This window comes from Crinia signifera, chromosome 19 (genome assembly GCF_055691185.1).
Source record: "Crinia signifera chromosome 19, ASM5569118v1, whole genome shotgun sequence".
Classification (NCBI taxonomy): domain Eukaryota; kingdom Metazoa; phylum Chordata; class Amphibia; order Anura; family Myobatrachidae; genus Crinia; species Crinia signifera.
In genome coordinates, this window is record NC_139226.1 from 91752625 (window position 1) to 91762204 (window position 9580).

Sequence of the window (9580 nt, forward strand, 5' to 3'; positions counted from 1 at the left end):
AACAGGTGGGGGAACATGTACAGTCATATAGAAAGTTATTCCGAGGGGACACCGTGTTAGACTATGTGCAAAGGGTTATGGCACAACTAGACAGTGAGGTGTTCATGACTTCACCTGTCAACAGGTGAACCGCTTGAGGAAAGAAACTTTTTAGGCTTCTGGTGGGAATAGCCCTGTAGCGCCTGCCTGTTGGCAGCAGGTTAAACAAGCCATGCCCAGGATGTAGTTGGTCCTTGACAATCTTCGTTGCCCACTTTTTGGGGGGGGGGGGGGTGAATATCACTACAGACCTGGGTAAACTGTACAAGCATAATTACACACCCACTATCACTATCTTTGTCTGCTCACTTAGATGAGGCACACTTCGGGTTAACAGTATTTAACCATCTGTGTCTGTCCCAAAACTTGCTTTAAGACGGTGTATTCTCAGTAATTGTTTCATTAATTGTTTAATTGTATTTCAATACATTAATTAGCCGCTGTAACAAATATGCACATTTTACAGCACTTATTGCCGTTCAATGAATGAGGTTCATTCGGGGATACGTGTTTTTAATCATTTATTATGCACCGTGTGTTTTCTTTTTAGGTGTCACTTATTTGTAAAGCATTCTCCCCTGGAATCACGCCCCCCCTCCGTTCTGACGGGCCTGTCAAGCGCATCGGCGCCTGCATGACGTCACAGGAGTCCCGTGGGGCGCACACGCTGGGAGCTGCTGTCTGCACTGGTAATTGTACATGTGATCACTACTATAAATGTAAGTTTCATGTCTGTCTTTTTCATGTCTTGATAAAGAGTCTAAGAACTCGAAACGTTGACATTAACCTACCGTTGTGGGTGTCCATTTATTCATTGGATAAGCTGTTAGAGAAGAGTGCCTGTGTTTGCTGTTGTCGATATATATATATATATATATATATATATATATATAGGAAGGTGGATAGAGAGCGTCACTCCGGGACTTGTAGTAAATAAAAAAACAGCTTTATTGGCTTTTTGTCAACGCGTTTCGGGAAATACCCATCGTCAGGACAATTACCATAACATTTAAAAACAGTGTATTATATACATACCGGCATGTGGGTGCTCCCCCTCCGTCTGGCGGTTCTCCGTTCCGGTCCTAGCTCCAACTTCCGGGTTACGGCCCAGAAGTGACGCTTCTCCGGCGGTGGAACGCACACCAGTGGCCGGGGGAGTTCTGTGAATCAAAATGCACTGCCGAAGATTTATAAGGACGCACAGAGGCCCCCGGGTCGTCCAATCATTTCGGCCAGGGGTTCTCTGTGCGAGCCTTTAGCAGTAATGATCGACCACCATCTGCAGGCATGCATACAAAACACAGACACATATCTAAAAGATACCACCAGTCTGTTGCAAAAACTTGAAGCCCTCCCACAGGTTAAAGATGGCCTTATTTTAGCGTGCATTGATGTGAATAATTTGTATACATGTATCCCGCATCAGGCAGGATTGGAGGCCGTTTGCACTTTGATAACCAAAAATACCCACTACAAGGGTCCAGATATCAATTTCTTTATTGAAATTTTGAAATACACACTGACCCATAACTACTTCATGCACAATAAAAAGTTTTTCAATCAAAGCAAGGGTTGTGCGATGGGTTCTGCGGCAGCGCCAGTATATGCCAACTCATTCATGTACCAGGTGGAAAAACAATTTTTTTCACAAACACAGAAGTTCATCGATACATCGATTTATATCTTCGATATATCGATGATATTTTAATCTTCTGGTCTGGCCCAAAATAAACCCTTATACACCTATTAGAAGAGCATAACGCATCCCCTAGCCCGGTGAGATTCACCTTCACGTTGGATATGAAAACCATCAATTTCCTAGACGTACAGATTCGGATCGATCAAGGAAAAATACAAACCCAATTATATTCCAAACCAACGGACAGAAACAATGTGTTACATCACAACAGCTTTCACCCGATCCACACCAAAGCAGGGCTCCCCTACTCACAATACTTACGTTTATGTAATTAATAACAACATTGACACTCGTAACAAACAACTGGAGGATATGACCACCAGATTTATGCAGAGAGGCTATCCCAAAAAAGAATTAGAACAGGCTAGGGAAAAAGCATGCACCAAAACCCGTGAGGAATTGTTGCAGAATAAAATGCCCATCCACAGAACCACTGATGCCACAACTTGGGTCACACAATATTCCTCTCTAACCCCTGAGATTGTCAACAAGGTCAAATCCTTATGGCCTATAGTAAACACAGACCCCAATCTAAAAAGTTTACACAGATCCAAACTCATGCCGAGTTATAAAAGGGGCCCTAACATACGTGACCTTGTGGTAAAAATGGATATCAGTGACAAACCTAAAAAACAAGTGGAACATTTCCTTACCAGAAAACCGGGTTGCTACAGATGCACAGGATGTGCCACCTGTGGATATCTAACCACAGGGGACAAATTCACACACCCACACAAGGGTGCTGTGCATAAAATTAAGTACCCATTAACTTGTAGCTCCAGGTACGTGGTCTACTTGCTGTCTTGTCCATGTGGGTTACACTACGTGGGCAAGACAGCAAGGCATTTCAAAGGATGGCCCAACACAGGGCTGCCATCAAAGCTGTCCTGTTGTCAGGAAATAGTGAACAGGTGGTAGCTCGCCATTTTGCACAAGCACGCCACAACATGGCAGGTTTACGCTATTGTATGATAGACCATGTCCCACCCCTAACCAGAGGAGGGTACAGGGATAAACTTTTATTAAGACTAGAGTGTGAGTGGATTTTCAAATTGCAAACGGTTAATCCGGACGGCTTGAATGAAGCCATTAATTATAGTTGTTTTCTATGATTAGCATAAACCAGTATCCACTCCCTCAGGCCCATGCCCAATAATTCTGTGCGCTTCAGCAAAGTTTTTCACTCAATGGTTTATATTTAATTTTTCACAATTTGTTTATGTGTATATTTTGTCTTGTACTTATTCTATTTATTATATATATCGTTTCAACTAATTGCTACCAAGAAAGGGGCACTAAGAACTATGCCCCCCAATGTACCACTGACATATGTCCCATATAAATGACGGGCTCCATATGCAGGTCATAAATATTCCTAGTATCACAACTGTCTTTAAAAAGATATATAACACCATGTTTTTTCTTATAGGAAAGATTACCCCCAAATAAGGGAGGATTCTTCCCTAAATCACTTATATTGATTACACACGGTTAGAACATCACAAGAATGACTCTATGATACACTACTAATGACGAGTCTTGACACACAGCCCAATGTCACCATTTTATTTAATGTCTTATTGCCACACAACATACGTGCTGATTAAGGCACTGACCGATATGAGCACAATAAGCCATTGTTGTTTGTACAACAAAGCTTTTGCATTTTGATTCACAGAGCTCCCCCGGCCACTGGTGTGCGTTCCACCGCCGGATAAGCGTCACTTCCGGGCCGCAACCCGGAAGTTGGAGCAAGGACCGGAACGGAGGACCGCCAGACGGAGGGGGAGCACCCACATGCCGGTATGTTTATAATACACTGTTTTTACATGTTATGGTGATTGTCCTGACGACGCGTATTTCCCGAAACGCATTGACAAAACGCCAATAAAGCTGTTTTTTTATTTACTACAAGTCCCGGAGTGATGCTCTCTATCCACCTTGCTATATTAGGGAGCTACCCCAGCCCCCAGGGCCGGCACCCGGGCAGCATACAATTGCCACTCCCTGTGGGCACAGGAGTGCCAGGCTCTACACTTGTTTTTATATATATATATATATATATATATATATATATATATATATATATATATATAATGAATAGCTCTGGTGCACAGTCTGGAACTTGATCCCTAGAAGATTGGATCGGCCTTCAGGAAATGGGGCACACCCCTGTGGGTCAGTCCGAACCTGGTGTACAATTGCAGTTGGGGTGTTGTCAACTCTCAGAATCATTGGTGGTTTGCCGCAACCGCTTCACCTGTACAGCTGCAGGTGTCATCATTGACCTCTCCGGGAGGAGTCATAGGGTAGCTTGAAGTACTTTGCTCAATCCTGTGTGGACTGTTCCAGAAAATTCCTGTTTATTAATCTGTGGACTTTTCCGGAACATTCCTGTTCTTGAGTTGTGGAATTTTTTTTTTCGTTATACAATGTTCACATTGTTTCATTGCAAATTGGTCCAACTGTGTGATCTCTTGGACCTCTGGTCATCCAGTATCCTCACACTCGCTTTGCCTAAAAGGGGTTTCACTGGCACCTAGTGCCTCCAGATGACGAGTAGTGCACATATAGCACCTCATAGAAAGAGGCAAAGTTATGCTGATGCAGCCCACACACGCATCGATTTTAGAACGCGTTTTGTACTTTTAAAGTACAAAACGCATCGTGCGTACAATTATCGGGGTGTATTAGTGCGGCGTGTGCGACGCGATGCTGTGCTATGCGCGTTCCCGGGGGCCGATTTTAGATGTCCAAAAAAGTATGTGCAGCAGGTACTTTTTTGGACATTATCGCATAGCATCGGGCTCAGCATTATACAGGCATACGAGCCGATGCTATACGACGGGTTTTTTTTTTTTTTTGGGAAATAATTACATACAAATTGTTATCAACAACTTTATTGCAGGTTTAAAACATGTGAACACGAACAAAATAAAGGTCAGAAAAAGCCAGTGAAAAAATGTGCTTAAATCGCACAGCATCGCATCGCAGACAGCAAAATAACCATCACGTCGAGTCATGCTTAATTCTGGCAGAAAAATTGTAAAGAACCATTGTACAGCCAAAAACGCATAGCACTGAAATCGGTGCGTGTGTGGGCACCATTAGGCATATTTATATTTAAGAAATAAAGGAACTGTCAACTTGGGAAAGTCACCTGCAAGTTCTCCCCGCCATTTTGTCAGCCTATGTAGAACATTCTTGCCTCATTTTTGATATCTTTGAACAGTATAGGGAGATGGAACAATCTCACAGATAATAGCAACATTAATATTTGCATTTTTTATGTGCATTGTGTGCACTAAAATTAATTTGAATATTGGGACCAATTTAATGATTAACTAAAATTAGGCATACCATTTGCTAGGGCCAATTACACTGAACTTACATCATGTACATAGGGGAGATACCCATCCGAGTTGACTACTAACAGGATAAATAGCCAAGAAGACGGATCACACTCTGTGTGTCTACCACACAAATTTACTAATCTTTCCTCATTTATTTCTTATTGTTCTTCAGCACCAGGTAAGTATCAACCATTTATATTTAAATGTCAGATTGTTAAAAATGGATTTAATATGCACAATATAAAACAAGGTCCAATGTGAACCCATCTGCTGAATAATTCTGTAACTAATATAATTTATGTCTACTACAGTTTTACTTATATGTTTAATTTTTGTGTTCTCTATTTAAGTTTGTTATTTCAATGTGTTTTATTTTGTGCATAACAGCAAATGTTCTTTTGGTATAAATAAATACAAATACAGCCAAGCCAATTCATTGAAGGTTAGTTAAATATTGCTCCCAATATGTCGCTGTGAGTGGCGCTGGCATTTTAAGCGGATAATTGAGGATCTCCAACAGCAACGTCGGCATTTAAAGAGTTGTAACATAGATGTACTAAGAAAAACCCTTTTAGTGTCAATTAAATATAGTACTATGTTTACGAAATTGTTTTACATAAATGTGATTTTATTGCATAAATAGCATTTGGTGCTGAAGGTAAGCCTTTCAGGAGGAAGCAAACCAAATAGATTTAGTTCTCTGAAGCTTGATTTTTAGGATGTTCTCATAGGATTTGGGGCAAATGTATCAAACATTCTAAAGAGTGAAAATTGCCTATTGCAAGCAATCAGTTTTTACCTGTGTCTGGTTAACCAATAGGCACCAGGAGTGAGTGTGTGCGTGTGTCTATGTGTGTGTGTGTCTATGTGTGTGTGGGCTTGCAGGTGACAGCTGAGGAATAAAATGAAGGAATAATTCATTCCATGCTTGTTAGCTATCACCCATTGTGGGGGTAACCTTCTTAAGGTGACTGCCAGCTGACTGTGCTAATGTAACCTACTGATGGAACCATTACATTGTGCTACAGAGCCAGCTTGGCAGTCTTAAGCCAAAGGGCCAGATGCACTAAGCTTCAAAAGTGATAACATGGAGAGTGATAAACAGCCAGCCAATCAGCTCTTACCTGCCATGTCACAGACTGTGTTTGAAAAATGTCAGACAGGAGCTGAATGGTTGGTTGTTTATCACTCTCCATTTTATCACTTTTGAAGCTTAGTGCTTCTGGCCCAAAGTCTCACAAGCATTTGATGCCAGTTGTATAACCTTTGTTACATGCACATGGACAGTATGACTGGTGAGTCCCTGAGTGCCCATACATACATGTGTTTAGCAGCATTACAGGGGGAGCTACATGTGTATTAGTCTGGGGCACCTGAACCTTTAATCAGGCCCTGGTCTCTACTTATTATTTTATAGAGAAAAACCTACAATCTCTTTTACTATGGGTCCTAAGTCAGAGAGATTGTTAGTTTTCTCTGTTTCCTACCTTTCACCTCCAAATTCCTTAAGCCTATTGTCTACAACCCCCACACTACTGAACACTGCCCTATGTAAGTCTACAATGAGCTCCAGTGGCGTAAGTTTATCCATGTTGCCCGGAGGCAAGAAAAAAGTTGCCCCCCCCCCCCTTCCTCCCCATAATGAAAATGAGAACAGTTTGCGCCAAAGGAGGGCTGAAGGGGTGTCGTGTGTATGATTAGGGTTGTAGGCTGCTGGGTGCGTGTGGGGTCAGGGTTATAGGCTGCGGTGTGTGTGTGTGTGTGTGGGGTTAGGGTTATAGACTGAAGTCGTGGCATGTGTATGATTAGGGTTATAGGCTGCTGGGCGTGTGTATGATAACCCGAACCATACATACACACACCCCGCAGCCTATAACTTTAACCACACACACCCCGCAGCCTATAACCCTAACCACACACACACACCCCGCAGCCTATAACCCTAACCACACACACCCACCCCGCAGCCTATAACCCTAACCACACACACACACATTGCAGCCTATAACCCTAACCATACACACACACCCCGCAGCCTATAACCCTATCCATACACTCACACCCCACAGCCAATAACCCTAACCAAAACACACACCCCACAGCCTATAACCCTAACCATACACACACATTGCAGCCTATAACCCTAACCATACACACCCCGCAGCCTATAACCCTAACCCCACACACACCCTGCAGCCTATAACCCTGACCACACACACACCCAGCAGTCTATAACCCTAATCATACACACGCCACCCCTTCAGCCCTACTTTGGCGCAAACTGTTCTCATTTTCATTATGGGGAGGAAGCATATTTTTGTATCTGGGCCCACAACTCTCTAGTTCCACCTCTGTCTCTAGCTATCTATCTAGGGGGATGGGGGCAACTTTTTTCTTGCCTCCGGGCAACATGGATGAACTTACGCCACTGGCTGTAGGCCATCCTGCAGGATACTCCTCCTCCGCTCCCTCCTGCAGCGCAGCCTCGGGTGGCCCGACTCCTGACTAGTGGCAGTGTGGGTAAGCCGCGGAAGGGAGGTACAGCTCACAGCGAATGCCTACGGATTCCCTGTCAGCTTCTGCGCCTCAATCTCCAGGTCTCTACTACTACCTGGGAGCCTCCTGCTGGTCTGGACCCAGAGTGGTGTAGTGTATTTCCGACCACTGGCTGCGGAGTCTCAGACTCTCAGCCGACGACTCCTTGTCACTGTTGGGGGGGGGGGGGGGGGCGCGCCGCACCGCACCATAAAATAAGGGTACCACCGGGCAGCACCTCTGAGTGGAACTTTGGGGGGCAATGGAGCCGGTTCCCCCTTTAAGACTGGCGCCCGGCGGCAGATGACTCCATTGCCTCCGGGAGTTCCGCCACTGATGAGCTCCATGCTCCCAAATCCAAGGACAACTATTCTCTGCTTACTCTCCTTGTCATCTCTGCTCCTTTGACATTGCTGGCCACACTCTCATCCTGCAAATCATCGAATTCATTGGTCTGCACGATACTGCCCCCTCCTGGCTGTCCTCATACCTCCCTGACTGCTCCGTCTTCTCTCTTGACTTCATCTCCCCTGAACTTCCTCTAAAAGTAGATCACCCCAATGTTCTGTTCTTGGACCTCTGCTTTTCTCTCTCTATGGGTGAGATGTAATACCGTCCATCTGGCGGCTGCGCGAGATGCAGAGCGAACTCTGACTTTCTTAAAGGTGCAATCAGTTATAAGGCATATGTTTGCCTTGTAAAGGCCCATACACACTGGGTGACTTTGATCTGAAACAGCAGGTTTGAGCGACTTTCAGCTCAAAGCCGCCCAGTGTGTATGGCCCGGCGATGAGTGCTGCTGCACGCTCCCGCAACATCCCCGGGAAAGCCGCTCATCTGCTGGTTATACCAGCAGATGAGCGGCTTTCAGGACGGCTTTGCATAGCTCTGCGCTATGCAACCCCGTTCTACCCCCTCCGTCAGCGCCGGGCAGGGGGAAAGCCACTCAATGTGCATGCACTGAGCGGCTTTCCCGCAGGGATGATATCGCTGTGTCCTTACACGCTGGGCATAGTCTCCCAGTGTGTATGGACCTTTAAGTGATTTCCACCTTTAAACATTTCTTAGTTTCGCCAGCATCCTGCACAGTTGCCAATCACTGGCGACATTTCATCCCGCCCAATACGTATGCTTTTAATTTTTAAAAGCTTTAATAAATTTGCCTGTTAGCCTACAGAAGTGGAGGACATTTGACTCAGTTGTGCACTACCACACATCACCTCTAGATGGCAGGCACTTTTCATTATTATTCTCCATTCTATTTGCGTGTATAGTGTAGCGTAAGGTCGCACATTGCCTGTTATAAGCAAACTGCATGAATATTTCTGAAAAATCTGAAATCCCCCCTTTGAGAGAAAATGGCAGTCTAGGTGCATTAATAGGTGGTCCATACACATGTAAATAGCACCTGCAGGCAAGGCTCTAATTAAGGGCTGCATGCATTTGCCTACATGTCATTGCTGGTGGTACAGAATAGAGGATTCTTTGAAACTTTTAACCCTTTGAGTGCCAAGAGATTTTGTCAAAATAGGCATAAAAAATGCCAAGCAAACCTTTTTCATTAACCCTTTGAGTTCCCTGTGATTTTGTCCATTTGAAAAGGAATTTGAATTTGCGAGTGAACCAGAATAAGGGCCAATGTTCATATGTACTTATCTTCTAAACCAGTGATTTTCAACCTTTTTTACCTTGCGGCACACAAAATAACATTTTGAAATTGCCAAGGCACACCATGAGATCCCCACAGGAAAAAACACATCGGCCCTCAGAGGAAAAAAACCAAACCTATTGGCCCCCATATAAAAAACAATCACACTGGTCCCCACAGGTAACACAAATAAAATACATTGGCTCTTTACATGAAAAGAAGAGACCAGTAAATAACAGTTGAACTGGTGGTGGCTGTAAACTGGTTTGGGCATCTCTAGATCTGGGGGCACACTTGAGAACAGCT